Source organism: Struthio camelus, chromosome Z (genome assembly GCF_040807025.1).
Source record: "Struthio camelus isolate bStrCam1 chromosome Z, bStrCam1.hap1, whole genome shotgun sequence".
In the NCBI taxonomy this organism is placed as follows: domain Eukaryota; kingdom Metazoa; phylum Chordata; class Aves; order Struthioniformes; family Struthionidae; genus Struthio; species Struthio camelus.
Window position 1 is genome coordinate 21,123,373 of NC_090982.1, and position 16,727 is coordinate 21,140,099.

General features: G+C 37.4%; 1 long non-coding RNA gene across 1 annotated transcript in view; it reads right to left on the reverse strand.

Moving 5' to 3' along the window:
* Nucleotides 1–16,727, reverse strand: part of LOC104142533 (uncharacterized) — a 63,412-nt gene that overhangs the window by 38,312 nt on the left and 8,373 nt on the right. The gene's annotated exons all lie outside the window — the stretch shown is intronic.

Consider the following 16,727-nt stretch of genomic DNA (forward strand, 5'->3'; position numbering starts at 1 on the left):
TATACCTTACTCAGGGACAGCCACATTAATGTGATTAATTCATGACTAGGGTCAAGCTAAACAGTTACGCTGCATGGCCCTGGCCCTGCTCAGGCACAAGGGACCATGCCCGTCACGGAGGGCACTGCCTGCTCACCATGCCTGGTGCTGGCATCATCTTGGCCACTCAACCCATGTGGAGCAGCCTGGCCTGCTGCTTCTTGGAAAAGTGGGACTTAAAACCCATCTGCCTTTGCTTAACCCACAAGAAATTTAACACTAGATTGCTTCCCCCTTCCCCCCCAACTTGGGATATATCTCAAGCAATCTTCAGGGAAAAGCAGCTGCAAGCGTTGTTTTTTGTTAATTTTTCACAGCTGCCTTCAGCCCAGTGAAAAACCTTACGAAATATGAAACCACTGCAGCAGCTCTCACTCAAATGTCCTCTTTGAAGGTTCCTCTGTGAAGAGGTGCTTAACTGAAACATAAACAAGACAATCTTAATTCCCAAATTCTGACAGTAAGGGCAGGCATGTGCTAAACCAGATTACTCAGTCCTTTGGAAGGTGATGAAAATAAAACCAAATTGTCCAAAAATAGAATGCAAGGATGACTGAAAAATATCTATATACCCTCACTAGAAATGGCCTATGAGTGAAGCTAATTCGTAATGTTTTCCTTATTTTCCTATCACTGTTGCACCGTTCAGTGCAACTTGCCTTTGGTAATATATGATATGAAAAAGAATGGACAAAGCTGCTAAGCTGCTGTGGCTACTAGGGATTTACTGACATGTTACCTAACCCTAGACTAAATGACATGATGCGTGTATCCACAGGAATCTTGTTAATGCACAGCTATCAATAGCAGAGTTATACTACTGTTAGCAGCAGTGATACGTGCATTCCCCAAACTCCCAATTATGGATACAGTCCTGAAGATAATTTAGTCAGAGAAAAATGGGCAATAATTACTAAGTTTTGTCACTAGCACGCCTTTAACTTCAGGATCTCCAAGAACAACTCATACTTTGCAAACCTGATTTAATCAAGCCTTACAACTTCATAACAGAGAGCTAAGGTACACCGATATCACTTTAGCCATCACCCACACAGAACAGCTGTCAATCAGTAAATTATATTACTTCTTCAGCACAAGTCCAAAACAGAAAAACATGAACTAGTGAGGAAAAATTAAAAAAAAAAGAAAAATAAAAGAAAGAGAAGAAAAGTTTCCCTCTTCTCTCCTCCCTCTGGTCACCATTTTCTGGATCAAAAAATGAGAATATTTATTTGAATTGACACTATGCTAGATTCATCCCCCTTCTCCTTATCAGCTGTTGCCCTTTCATTGGTAGTATAGTATATTCTCTCAAATAATCTCATCCAGTCAGAGATCAATGTCAAACATAATTCCAGGTGGAAGTGAGGAGATCACCGAACAGGGACCTTCAACTGGAATATTCACAGGAACAAAGCAAAAAGGGCTAGGCTGGTACTACTGACCATTACAGCTATGGGTAGAGGTGTGATATAGTTGTCATTACATTCCAAACATTTACATCAGACATTGGATCAATAAAAAGAATTTTCCTGGCCTTTTCAGCAGTTTTAGCTATATAAATTAGTTGGCAATGTCTAGTAACGACCCTTTAACCTCTTTTTTCCACATGCGAAATTCTATGAGAATCATCTTCTTCAATAGATTTAAATCAAGTTGAAAATTTTAAAAGAAAGATCACTCTTTTGTAAAGTGTTAAATACGGAACATTCAGAAAAGTACAGGAAGAACAAATAGGTTTAGTAAAATGAATATCGTATTTTGCAGACCTGGGAGAAAAAAGGGTCATAATGGACAAGACCCCACAAATCCCTTATCTCACTTTCATTAAAACACTTTTCTTCCACCAAGTCACCAGATGAGACTGGGGTTCACAGTCTGGGCCTTCAAGTCAGTTCTTTTCCTACCTTCAGATTCAATTCTCTCAACAATCTTTAAGTTCTTTCTTAATAATATTCTACAAAATTATAGGCCACTTGCAAACTTTTTGAAACTGCCTCAAACTATAGGTGAGAGGTTCCTCACAAACAGTGTTAAAACAGACCTAAAGAGTAAAGCGTTACCTTTAACTTTTGGGGGAAAAGCTTTAGCATGTATCCTTTTCCCATCCCCTTGGCCCTGGCTCTATGAAAATGAGCTTTTGGGAAAGGAGCAGAGTTTTTCCCTTGTGTAACCTGTCGAGGAGGTCGAAAAGCCGTGAATGTGTGGTTATAGGAGCTCTCCCGCTGGTCTTGGCGAAAGAGAGGGTAGCCTGCCTATTCAAAGGAAGATGCTTGTGGCAGTACTTTCTCCTTTCCATAAGCAGATGATAGCTTTTTGACGGCAAAAATTCTGTCACTAGGGCTTGTGTTATTATTAAGCCGCCTTGGCAATCTTGTCTTTACACCTGCTGGAGCACAAACCAAACAAAGCACTCTCCTGTTTTTTGTTTTTGTCCCCTACATCTTAAAGTTAAACACAGATTTTCTTCTAAGTATAGGCATATTTCTTTTATAAAGAATTTTGGAATATAAAGTAAGCCAATGGATTTCTTCCGTGTCCATTACGTGTTATTTATTGCACCTATGCTACATTAAAAAGGCAATGCATAAGGCAAAAGAAAGTTAAATTTGTTGCACAGTTTAATTTGACTAAATATGCTTTTTTTAAGAAGGTATCCCTTATTTTTCCTGTTATTTATTTATTTATTTAATGACTTAATGACCTGTGAAATCTGTACCATACAGCCTGTTGTGAGGCTCTTTCAACTCAGAATGTGAATCTTTCTCCTGGATTGGGGTCCCACTGGGACAGTTTCTGTATCTGGGACTCACTGGTAACAATACTACTGGTATTCTCCAAATCCCTTGTCTTTGAGCAGTAGACCTGGAGGACACCATAGCAATAGGGAAAAAAAAAACCAGCTGTTCAACCAAAGAAAAGATATAACGGTAGTAAAGGCTCTCACTGAAAAGACTGAGTACTGGCAGATCTTTATGAAGTTAAAGGTACAAAAGGAAACCTCTGCTAAAGCATAAGTGGATTGCAGGCTAGGAAAGAGGCCACAGGTTATCTCCATAAAGCTTTCTATTGGGATAGAAACTACAAACTTAGATCGAGCTGATGTCAGAAATCAGCTGAAATCTTGACCTCTGAATTCTTTCTTTAGCATACTGTCTGGCCACAACACTGTTGTTTATTTCTCTATCTAGAGGTTCCGTGTTTGTAGTAAGTGGAAGGAAATGTTAGCTTCTGTGTCCTGAGCACATTAGGTGCTATAATGAGGATTGTTTACATTTTAGGGGAAAAAAAAAGATGCATACTTGTATTCAAATCTTAGTTTCAACTGAAAAAGAGTTGCTTTCTGAACAGTGGTCTCCAATGATGTGTGTCATGACTTCCTAACCCTCTCTTCTTCACAGTAACTCCCCCTCTCCTCTCACCCTCATTCTGTATAATACTCTTATTTTCTTCAAACAATCTCCTAGAATATCCTGATGTCCCCTCTTTCATGTCTGCTAGCTTTCACCAGCAAAAGATGTCATAGGCTTTCTTTTGCGCAGAACAATGCTTTGGTCTGTTGCCTGAATGAGAAACATGTGCAGACTGATCAGCCCACAGACCTCCTATGCAGGCTACTTTTGAGCAATTCAAGGTTAATTTCAGTGCTTCAACTGGCTAGCCATAGAATATAATTCAATGGTTCTGTAAACAGAAAGCAAAGTAAACATTGCAAACATTCTTGTTGGTGCAGATAGGACTGTACATTTTCTCTTGTTAATGTACATGGAGGTTTGTTAATACAGCGTTTGTTATTCCAAAACTCAGGCCTAGTCCATACAGATTGTAAGGTCAGAGGGCTTTATTTTTAAATGCCAGCTGATTAGCTAGCTAATTGCTTTCAAAAACCAGTATTCACATCTTAGTTCTGCTCATGTGGAAAAAAAAAAAGGCCTTTAAAATAATAACAAAATTTCTAGATGATTTTATAATATGAAATTACTTCAAAAATAGCATATTTTACTGGAAATTAATAGGACATATTGTAGTAAGGTGAAATAAAGTGAAATTCTTAATAAGCCAGTATAGAAGTTAGTCAGTATACTATTTCTCTGCTTACACCATTGCAATTAAAAAAGGAATCAGGCACTACACAACTTATTTAAGAAAATTTCTCTTGATCGATATATGTATGGTATAATTTTTAAAGTTATCATTTTTAACAACCCTTTGCAAACTCAAAGTCAAAGCTTTTTTTCACCCCCTCCCCTGGGTTTTTTTTTTTCCTTTTCAATTTGATGTGTAGGTGTGATTATTCTGAACTCAGTGTCTAGGAAGAAGGTGAAAGAAGCATTAGTATTTGATTTTGAACAGTCTCTGGGTATCCGAAAACGTTTTGTTTCCACTGGATCCCAGTGAATTTGTTACATAAATTAATAACGTTTATCACAGCAGAATGTCTTTACTTTTGTCCCATGCTATCGATACTGAAGTAATACACTAGAAATATGCTTATTTTACTTGGCTACTACTGGAGGACTAATTGATTTAATCGGCTGCTGGTGGAGGATTAGTGAATATGTTCACTGCACGGCTTCCTAAGCCCCATGTCAAGACATAGGTTGTTCAGTATTAGGTTCCATCAAGCCTGTGTTTCAACAATAAAATGTTGATACCTTTTAGAGCAGCCTGAGTAATATGCAGTGTTTGCTGTTGGCTAATGCTTCATTTAATAGACTCAAGGCGTCAGAGATTCAGTTCAAACACAGGCCCATGACTCCTCATACGAAATATCTTCATATCAGGAAGCTAGAATACCATCACATAAATAAGAACAGGAAACTCAGTTTAAAAGGAGTGTTTTGTCCCTTTCTGTTTGGAAATGCTTCTACTAAACTTGGGAAGGATCACTCCTGCGGAGGCTTCAGTTTACAGATATTGGTTTTGCTTAGCTGCCAGGTCTGGTAAACTCTTAATAACACAATTTCTGTCCAAAATACTGTACTGAAAAGTCTTCTGGAGCATCTTACTTCAAAATATCTTGCAGCACATTCCCCAGACTAAAATTGAAGGATCAGTCTCTGCTGGCTCTCTTCTTCCATTTATGACTGTACAAAAAAATTTTTGCTTTGTCGGAAACGGATATTGGATATCTAGGGATAGGAAAAGGTTGAAAGACATAGGGCAATGCATCTGTGCAAGTAGCTCACAATGCTTTTGCATTTACTTTCCCATGCAAGCATGAAGGTTCTTATACTAAATCTATCTTGCAGTATCTCTGCAGCATTCAAGTTTACAATTGGATAAGATGACTGTTATTTGTCAAACGAAAATTTTCTGCATTACTCCCTTCTGTGACAGAAAGTAGTAGCAAGAACTGGAATTTTTAATGCTGTATGCTAATGCTTTAAAAAGCAAGGTCAGAAGGGGGATTTGGGGTTTTTGTTTAAAGATGGAGAAATCTGCTGTCATACTAATTCCTGTGGGGGTGAATTCTAGTATTAGTCTATCTGAAAACAATGCCAAGTGCTTGTAGACTCGACAGGTGAGCTTCATGCTAAAATTAGCTGCGTACCAGAGATTTCAAGATTCCAGTGAATGATATTTCATGCATGCTGTAACTGGATTTTCCTACCTCCTGAAAATTCCCAAGAATACTGTATGGACAATGAGAAGTTGTACAAACATTGTGCCCCATGAAAGCATGTATGTCGTAAGAAGCCTATAAGACTTCCATAAGAGTCGTTAGACTCTGCACACTTCACTGTTTTGTTTCCAATCCAGATAGAACTAGAAACTATTACAAATTTCAAAAGACAACTGGTTCACGTTTTCTACCATTTCACAGAAGCTTGTACACAAAAGTATACACATAAGCATCTAAAATAACTTTAGACAATTTTTTTTAGAATAAATTTATTTTCTTCTATGATACGTGCACTTGGAAGAAAAGTAAAGCAAAGGCAAATTGGTGGGTTTTACATAGCTATGTAGCATCAGATCTCCCTACAGCATGGATTAATTGGAAACATTACCTCTATCCTCTCTTTTTCACGTGGTTGCCATTTGGAAGGCAGACAAGTTTGTAGTTGCTTTCTTTGTCCTCATGGCACTCAACGGTATTGGCCCAACCTACCAAAACATAAACTAATGCCCTATAGAGAACACTGGGGTCAGCAGTTCTGCTGCTCTGGCACAGAAGAACTTTGTGCTCTAGGGCTGAATCATGTCTCATGCTGGTAAACAGCTTCCCCTAGGACCTGATGACCAACTGGACCGTCACCATCATCTATTCCAGGCACAACATGCATTTCTTTCCTTGGTTCTGACTTCTAATGTGAATCCATAGCAGCACATTTTTGAACAGTCCCTGTAAAGACAGGAAAAAAAAAATAATAATAACACTCCACGGTACATGCTTCTCTCTTTGGGAATAAAAACGAGAGAACAAATAAATACATGACAGATGTTAGCCACAGTACTTAATGTGCTACGGGAAGGCACTTAAATGCTTTGGTGATCCGAGACAAAACTGAACTTGAATAGAATGAGATAGATATTCAGCAAAAATACTGGGCTCCCACAGAGATAAACCTACAGAATAACCAGAAACATAGGGCTAACCAGTTCAGAAAACCGGGCTTTAATTTTCTAAAATGATTTTAATATTGCAGTCATGCTCCAGAGCTTTTGTAAGTTTCCTTTCCTAAACTCTCAGACCCATAATTATCAGTTTACTCATAAATATACTGTAGAAACATCACTAAAATTTCTCACAAACTGAGCCAGACAGAGTCTTTTAACATGCAGTATATCTATATGATGGGTGGCAAGAATGTGTCAGGTGGTAACTTTAGCCAGTTGGGAAAAGGCAGCCTTTTCTTTATTGAAGCTAGTAGATCATCAAGTTATTCATCTTATCTGTAGTGTCCTTTCTTGCCTTTAGGTCTCAGAAAAATGTAAATCAAAAGCCTTTTGAGTTATGGCTCCTGATGATTCACAAGGTAATCTTGCAAACACAGCAGGGAAATATACGATTTGCAAATTGCTTAAATGACATCTTTGCTATTACCTTAAATTATTGTTGCAGTAGATCTCGTTTTGCAATATTTCAGCTTGATTATATTTTAAAACTTTACCTTTCTCAAGATAAATGCACTACCTACTATTTGCATACTTTTATTTTGTTAAAAGTTTATGCTTACTGAAGGACAGAATGTTTTATTCCTAAATGACCTGAAGTTCAGTTCTTTATGTCAGAATCGATCTGCATATTAAACTATTTCTAAATCCTTAAATAATGTAATTTCTTATATAGAATTATAGTAAGCTTGCCTGAAAAATAAAATTTCCAAATTGCTGCAGATTTCAGCTTCAGAATAGGTGTAGATTAAGCATAACATTTGCCTATATATCTACAGAGTACTAAATTCCTCTCAATTTATAAAAAAAGCAAAAAGGCAATTTTATTAATTATCACACTCCTTGGGGTTATATTCTGATAATACATGTCATCTTTCCATTCATAATAGAAAATGGTGAAAGGATGCAATTAATAAATATTTTTTTTAATTTTGCTGTGCAAAAGTGAAGTGAAAACTCGGAAGAGATAGTCATCTAATACTTCTTTCCTGTCACACTTTGTATTTATGGGAGAAAAAATAGCCAACCCACCAAACAAACAAACAAAAAATCAAAAATACTACCTGGTAGCTCTGACTACCAGAATACCTAGGGAGTAATTTTCAGTTTTATTCTCTATTTTCTGTATTACATGCATGACACTTTGAATGATTTGAAAGCGTAAAGGCTAACACTGACCTAATTATGGAGATCTGGATCTGCCTGAATTTTAGTAACTTAAAAAAAAAAAATCCATGCTATTTTTTTTTTTTTAATGTCTAGAAGACAATAAGAAAGTGCAGTGAGAAACAGTAAGAGTTCGTGTAAAGAACAGTATGCACTAAGTCTGTGAAGACTGGCTCTATATCTTTCAAATATCAATGTTCTTAATGTATATATTCTTTATATGTAATACATATATATATTTAAAATTTCCACAAATCTATTTTTTCTGCTTTTTATTACAATTTGTATAAGGATCATAGCTTAAGTAGTAGCATTCACAACATTTTTGATTCAATAATAATAACAATATTTAATATCAATATTTTGTATTTTAACATTATTTTATAATTAATTTTTATTATTGAAATAGTTATTCATTTTATTAAATATTAATATTTGGGTCTATTAATAATAGTTGGGTTTAATTTTAACTGTAAGTGAATGATTTCTATCTTCTGATGAGCCTTCTTGTCACCTTGTTACTAGATATTTTCATCATTTCCTTATGAAACCTGTAAAAAGGAATGAAATCACTAGTCTAAATCCTATGCCCAGCAAACGCAGTAAGAAAAGAAAAGCAAAAAGCAAACAACTGTTCCAGTTCTTGTCCAACTCATTTAAATCTGACCGGCTTCTGTGAGAACACATCAGCACTGTGTAGTATCTGGCTGAGCTATGGAGCTGCATGATTAGCTGCACCTGTGCAATCCCAAAGGTAAGAACTTGGCTTACCGAGCAGGCTTGCTATTCAGCAATTGCCTGCATGTCTGCAGGTGCCATTCTGTATCATCCTCTGTGCAATGACTTTCCACTGACGTCTTGAATTAGATATCTTTTAGCTTGCTCCTACAATCCACTTCAGACAGAAAAGAAACCACAGGAATAGCTATTTGTAAATAATATTTTGCAATCAGGGAAATATAATGGCTTGATTAAAGTCATCAAAAGATGAGGCACTATATCTTTCACCAGATGGATGGCACTCGCTATTAAATATGATGCTACAGAATTAAAATACTTCTTCATGATATTTTAATCTTGATTTTCTCAAAGGTTTTCCAACGCTCCACAGGGAAACATCAGAATGTACATGACTGCCAGAAGATAACATGTGGAATATGCTGGGGATTCCTTTTTTAACTAGGATAATTAAGAGAACTTTTAATATGAAATGTATAAAACAAGATGATGATAAATTGGTTTCTATGACAAGAATGCATACTCCAACATTTGTTTCAGAGGAAAAACCGTACTTCAGTCTTTTTTCTTTTCTTTTCTTTTCTTTTTTTTTTTTTTGTTTGCCTTCCTGCTACCAGCTGGACTGGTGCAACAGAATGTGTCCTAACAGGAAAGTTTATTGTTCAAATGCTTCTTGGTAGCGCTTAACATAGTCACAATAGACAATAAGAAGCAATCCTTACATGCTTGTTCAAGAGGGATAAATGTTAGTTCTACTTTACAAACTGGAGACTACTCTCCTTCCCAAGCAGAAGCACTTAACTGTAGAGATCTACAAGTGAAAACATATCCAGTAATTGCCCACAGACATCTTGTGGATGATGTCGCACACTTCACAACTTCAAGTGATCTCTCAGTAAGTAACGAGGAGCGCAGCTGGCAGACTGGGGGACCACTCCGGCGGGGTTACTGGAGACAACTTGTCAGGCAATGCAGCATTAGCTGCAGGCGTCTCCAAATACCTGGCACTCCGTCAAAAGCACTTTGAACTCTAAGTTCTGTTATCACTTTCGCAAGCAGAAACTTTGGGGAGCGATGTCTAAGAACAAGAAAAATCTGAGTTTCTCTGCACAAATGTCACTTCTAATGGAATGCCTTGTACATAAGGCTGTTTCAGTAAGATTTGCTTCTATGAATAATATGCAAGCCCACAGAACAAAGTACTACACTACAGACCGTGACATATTCTGGATAACTCTTACAGTGGTAAGAATTGCATTAAAACAATTACTTTACTAAAAAGAAAAAAAGGTTCTGAGTGGTGTTTTTCTGCATTTATGAAAACTGATGGGCTATGAAGTTATCCACTTCTCCCGTTCTTTTCAGCAAGCCTGTCATGAATGCTGATTGTGTAAAAGAAAACACCAAAGCCAATGAGTTTCAAGCAGCTGGAATATTTCTTTTTCATGGACTCTGGAACCTAAAGTTGAGTGAATACCAAGAAATATTTCCAGCATTTTTAATGTAAAAAAAGATTTTTTTTCAGCTGTGTTCTCTTTCTATGAAAATGAGAGTGACTGTTATTCACTTGCATGTATGTGCAAGAAAAGCAATGTTAGGCTGCATACAGACTGTCAAGGGAGTGTGGCCAGACTAGTAAATTAGACACCAGGAACTGCAATGCTGTTGCTATATTTTAGTAAGGCAAGAAACACTACCTGACACAGTCATGCCTTGAAACCTTTAAGGGATTCCTTATAAACCTTTGATAAACCGCTAGTACAGGAGGATACAAACAGGAAAATTGTTTGGAGGGGAATATAAGCATTTTTAAAAAAATTCTACATTGATTATCATTTTGCCTAAATTTTCTAGGAATGCTAACAAATGCAGGTCTTGTGTGATCTAGCAAAGGGTTTAACAGTGCACATTCCAGCTGGAAAGAAAATTTGGTAGTTTTAACAATAGAAACTAAATTGATGTATTTATTCTTCTATACAAAGGACATAATGATAGTACAAATTATTCTGGGCCTTCTCTGACTACATTCCTTGCTTTAAAAGAGAGAAAGAAAAAATGAAATCCTGCACTATTAGAAGCAAACATGAGGCCTGAATGGAGGAAAAGGGCAAGACAAGAAGGAATGCTACTTTCATTGGAAATGGCCAACATTGAACTGTTTCTACAGACTTTCTGCTCTGTTTGAATACAGAGTGCCAAGCTGTAAGTGCTAAGGAAACAAAGAAATGGTGATAATAGCTATGTTAAAAGTGAAATCTGTAGGCAGCAGAATGTGTGCTAATAAACCACAGATTGTTAAGCCACTCAGACTGCAGACAATACTTTGTATAAACATAGCCTATGATTTTGAATAGTGATGTGTTCATATTTTCTATATCTGAAACCTGTAATCTAAAGTTGAAAAGCTGCAGAAGATTGGTTTCAGTTTCTAACAGGAAACTCTCCATCTCCTAATGTAATAGATCTCCCCCCCCGCCCCCCCAACTGTACGATACTGAAGCCCTCCAACAAGATTCAACAAGTCATTTGAAAAGTTAAGTACAAATAGAAAACTTCAGAACAGAAAGGAGTGGGTGAAGGGAATATAGCTCGTTTCTGGGGACCTGGGATTGGTTGTCCTTGACACTTGCAGGTGAACGGGGCCTGAGAGAAGCTTTCAGCAATCATGTAGAGATATCGGAGTTTCTGTCCCCACACCTGCACAAGGCAATCCTCAGCCTTCTGTGGAGTATATAACTAGTCATCCATAACAGAGATGATCTCCAAAATTTCAAAAAATCTATGGAGAAGTTATGTATTGCTGGAGACAGCTTGACTACTAAGCTGGAAAGCGTAACCATAGCTAGAAGATCAATCCTAACTACTCAGACATTTCCCCTCAAATATATTTCAAAGTACAGAGATCAAGACAAAATAGAGATGTCTATATTTATGATTCAGATTACGGTGGGTAAGATGCTCTACAAGTGCAGGGGATTTAAAAAAAAAAAAGGATATATGAAGGAAACATTATAAACCAACTTCAAAAGGTCCACGAGGTTAGCAATGAAGAAGCACATACACAGAGAAAACATGCTGTGAAGACTAAAACCCTTTCCATGATCAAAGCTTCTCATGCTTTTGGACGTAGATCTGGGAGTACTCTTTCTAGCATATGGTCCTCCTCTGGAGCTTCAGCAATTCCAGAAGCAGCAATCGTACTAAATCCTTTTGAAGCTTTTTCTGTCATGTTGTACAAATACATAACTTGGCAAAACCTACTGCAAAGTGCCTGGAGTCAGCAGTCAGAGCTCTAACTAGTATTTCACTTTCCACAGAATTGAAAAAGGGCAGAGAAGATCAAGCCAAAGAATGGAGTATGTAATGCAGTGTTTACGTGAGATTTGTTCTGTCACTTTTTAGGCTTAACAGTCAAATTAGGTACTTATATTTCACAGATGAATTCTTACCTTTCCATCCTTATCTCTGTTATGAATTCAAGTCCTTTGTCATATGGTTTATTCTGGTCACAGGGGAGGAACATGATAATCTCGGAAAAATTATGCTGACAGCATAAATGCAAAACAAAGGTGCCACCACAGCAGTATTTTCTGTATACTGTATTTTGCAAAGCGAAGAAGTAGTCTCATTAGGAAGGTTGGATTACTGGTGGTTAAACTTTGAAAAGGATTGATTTGTCATTCACTATTTTCATGAATAGGCTAAAAGAAGGACTCTTATTTTTTGGACCTAAACAGGGAGTGAGCTAAACATCCCTTGCCGCTATACTACATCCTTCTGTGAGGGAGTGGAAAAGTAATTCTGACCACTAAAATTCTGGGAGGTAGTGAGTGGATCCAGCAAAGGCCATTAATCTAACCTAGCTATTACTGACCTAGAGTAAAATCTTAGACTTCAGAGAATCTTCTTTACACCGGATTCTGTTTCCTGAGTGTAAAGAAGCTAACATAGGTATTTTCGGCAGAAACCTGAGCTTAGCGGGACTTTATTTCTTTCTACAACAATACCCTCAAAATTTGCCTGAGCAATAGATGGCTGCTAGAACCTGACTCCTTCCATGATGTAGCCTTTCTACAGAAGACAGACACGCTGTCTGAAAACCTGGGGTTCTCTGCTGTTTCTGAAGAAAAGCATGGGGTGAATCTTGTTTCCTTCTTACCCTCTGTGTGAGTAAAGGATGTTGCTCAGCCCATCTGTGAAACATTTCTGGGTTGTCTGGTGTGGGTAAACTAAGTAGACTTGGTAAAAGGAGGTGGTCTCCCTTCAAATGTACTAAAAACACTCTAGCTGCCTCTAGCAAGCAAAGGCTTGTTGAGTTCAAATTGGAGGCTTTTTCCTCTGTCTCTGACAAGCCTTACTTTAAGGCACGGGAACACTCAGTAACTGTAGGGAAAGCAGAAAGATGAATTGCCTGGGACTCCAGTAGCCTCACTAAATACCGTTGGAGGTGGAATGAACTAATATCACCTCTTCATGAATCTGTAATATATTCCCTTAAGCACCAGAGCATACACAGTAAATGTACTATGAACATCCAGAAACCCTAGCCTTTGACATGGATTCAACCGAATGCTTTCAGCAAATGCACCTGTAACATGCAGCTTCAGCAGCTTGATTCTGCTGCTCTTGAAGGAGATGCTACATTTTAAAAGTGAACCTGTGCTCAAATACACTGCTTAACTGCATACAACTGCGCTCTGACACATGTATGCACATTAGATTGGAGCAGTAGCGAACCTAATCCATGTAATAATCTAGTTGTGAAAGGGCAAGTAAACTTCTTCGGTGAGCCAGGCCCAGCTGCAGGCAAAAATGCACGTCAAATAACAAAAACAAACAAATAAACAAAAAACAACGACTGGTTGTTTCTGACTGTTAGCATGGTAAAAGACACTGGAACACAGGTATACCATTAGTCAATTTCTGTGCATGTGGAAACAGTCAGTAAAGCGAGTGATATCAGAACAAGCAGGTTTGAGGAAAACTAACAAATTCCTCTGAGATATCAATGCATAATGAGCTGAAACCAGTCAGAAGTAGCATATTTATTTCAGTGTTTTGATTATCATTTTTCTTTCTGATAACGTAGTTAAGTCCACTATAAAATGGAAAAGCATCCTGTACTTTGACTTAAAATCCTGAACTGAAGGTGCTTACCTTTCTGAAATGTCTCTATGTCCCAGAGGATGAAAACCTGATTAGAGTGTAATTTCGAACTGACAAAAATAGTGACTTAAGTAAAGACTTCCTTTTATGGGACATCTCTCCCATAACTCCAGAATGCTCCAGAATGCTCAGGTCCAAACCACGTAATTAATATTTCCACTATAACTACTGCCTCCAGCAAGAGGAGGTCTCTTCAGACCACTGATCCCATGCATTTATTTTATATAATATCTCACTTCAAGTTAGGCCTGTAACATAATGAAACATTTCAAAAGTTTTTTGATATAGAGTCCTTAAATGATTACTGCATCTTCAAGTTTGTTTTTCATTACTATACTACTATAGTAGCACTTATTTTCCCTAGAGAATATATATTTCTTCTTTATTTTACTTTTCCATATCAGCTTCTTTTTGATAGATATCTATTAAAATATTTTAAAAACATATATCCCAGATATATGTTCGCAGTTGGCAAGTGCCAAGCCTTTTTCCTCTGAAGTAAAGAAAGATCGAAGTCATGTGGCTTTGTGCAGAATTACCCAGTAACAGTTTCTTACATGTGTATAGAGGATTTCACCGCAGTCTCTAAAGAACAGCATATAAGCTAGCCTGTGGGGTGGGTGAGAGGGGGTGTTCATGAGAGGGAGAGAAAAAGAAAGAGAAAGAGGGAGAGGGAGAGAGAGAGGCTGAGGGAGGGAGAAAAATCTAGGACTTTTTTGACTTTAACAGGAGAGAAATAAGATTATTAAACAGCAGGGAAGAAAGTAAGACAGTTATGTAGGGGGAAGGAAGGATAATGGCCAAACTCTCTTGGTGGAAATATCTCTCTGTTTATGGACTTCTGTTGGTCTATGATGATTTTCATCAGCTGAGGATGAGATCTTCCTTTGCATTTCCTGAAAAGCTTATTAATTATTGCTGCAATAATTAAGAGGCATCAGGAATTAAAGAGGACTTAAAATGAGAACATAAAACTATTGAATCAGCAGACTAGATCAATATTTGATCAGTGTATTTTCAGGAGCAGAAAACACTTCCTAACTCTCTTGGATTTTCTGCTGATTCAGCCCAGTTTCTGCTTCTCTCCACTCGACAGCGCTCAGGGATCCGCAGCTGATATGTCTCAGTAGCTCAGCAGAACCAGAAGAGGTTGCACGAAGGAGATGTCAGAGATGTGCTGCAGGAAAGAAGACAACTGTATAGGTGACGATAAGGTTGTGATAAATTACTTTTCTTTTCCATGGTGGCCATGGGATGCAGAAAGACTTCAGTCACCTTTAAAGCATATGGCATGACAAAGCAATTAAGCACACTTACATACCATAAGCTTTTGTTGAGATTTTCCAGGAGAATAAAAGCACTTATACAGCTAAATCAGCTTGGATTTTTTACCTGAGTCCTTTAAACTCTTTAGGAAATTGTGTCCTTAAAACCTTAGTGAGCTGGATTCCAGAGGTAAATTTACCAATGTATTTCCGTACCTTATACAGATAGATACCACATTTGCTGACACCAGATAATTAAGGCAAAAATCTGAGCTCATATATAAATCTTAGTGCAAAATGTTGCTGAGTCTGTTGCCAGCTGCCCTAAAGCTCCCACATCTACAATGAATTGGAGTTAAATGGAATACACATTGTAACAGACTTTATGAAACACAAAACCCTTGTTAATGCAGCACTAGCACGTGAATGCTTTTGACCAAACGAAGACAATCCACCTGAATGCTGTCACTTTATTTGTAGCTTACCTCTTCCTTGTGCAGAGGTGATATACTTGATTTGCCAGTATTCTGCGCAGTCCCTTTCTACTGCTCTAATAAATGTGTTTTTTTTAATATTGTATTTTTTTCATTTTAATACTACTTTATTACATTATTTTCCTATCAAGAGTTAGCTAAACTCATTACATTGATTGTTGCTTAGTCAACCAAAAAAACCTAAGCTATTTCCTTGAACTACTCGTTATGTCAATAATCCCTACCCTATGGCTACTGTATATCAGAATTTCAGGATTGTTCATCTCTCTGTGCTTAAGTGTAATGAAGTGTATAATTTCCCTGGAACCATTCACTGAGCCTTAAGGTGTGAATCAATTTCATACGGTCCACCTCTGTCACGCTGCAGTTCCAAAAGCATACTTATCATAGCCATGAAATGCAGCAGGAAAAATCGTACAGTATGGATAGGTTTGTAACCCCTTGAACATTTTTTGTCCCATGCAGACTGCTCAGATCAATGCTGAAACAGTTTACTAGGCAGCACCTGTTCATACATAACGCTAATATTCTATCTACTCATAACAATCCTCATAAGTTGTCATAAAAAATCATTTAACAAAAATGAATGTCTTGCACTGTGGCTTTAAGTTACTTCTGTGGGGAATATATCTAATTATTTTCTAGACCTGCATTTTCTGATGTGTGTTTTCTGTTTCAATAATCACTATTTGATTAGAATAAGGGAATTAGAGGAACTCTGCGTTTTTCTTCACTTCTGTTGCTTTCCTAATTCTTTTTTTTTCCCCCCATCTGCATTAAGAAATACCTTTTTGTAGGGAGACGCTCTACAAGTAATGCATTGGATGAGGAAAATGGGTTGGCAGAGAAGCTAAAGTACATTGTACTGTACCTGTCCTGTTTTTCTTACCTGTGGGTTGATCCAAATTTCCTGAGATCCAAAGCCCAGGAATATAACCTATGGAACCCAGCCATAAAACTTTGTTGATCACACATACATGAAGACCTGTCTGCAGTGTATTTTGTAATCCTCCAAGACTCTATTCCAGGATATAATGACTTTATAGCAAAAATGTGAATGAGGGTTGGGTTTTTTTTTTCTTTTTTTTTTTTTTTTTTTTTTTTTCTGAAACAGTTTGTCATTAAGTAATGTTCTCCACAAAGGAGACATTCTGATGAGAATGTCTGAGAAACTGGACTTCACATAATATGGATGCAGCTAAGCCCAGTCTGGCTGCTATTTTTTGAGCAGTCGTCT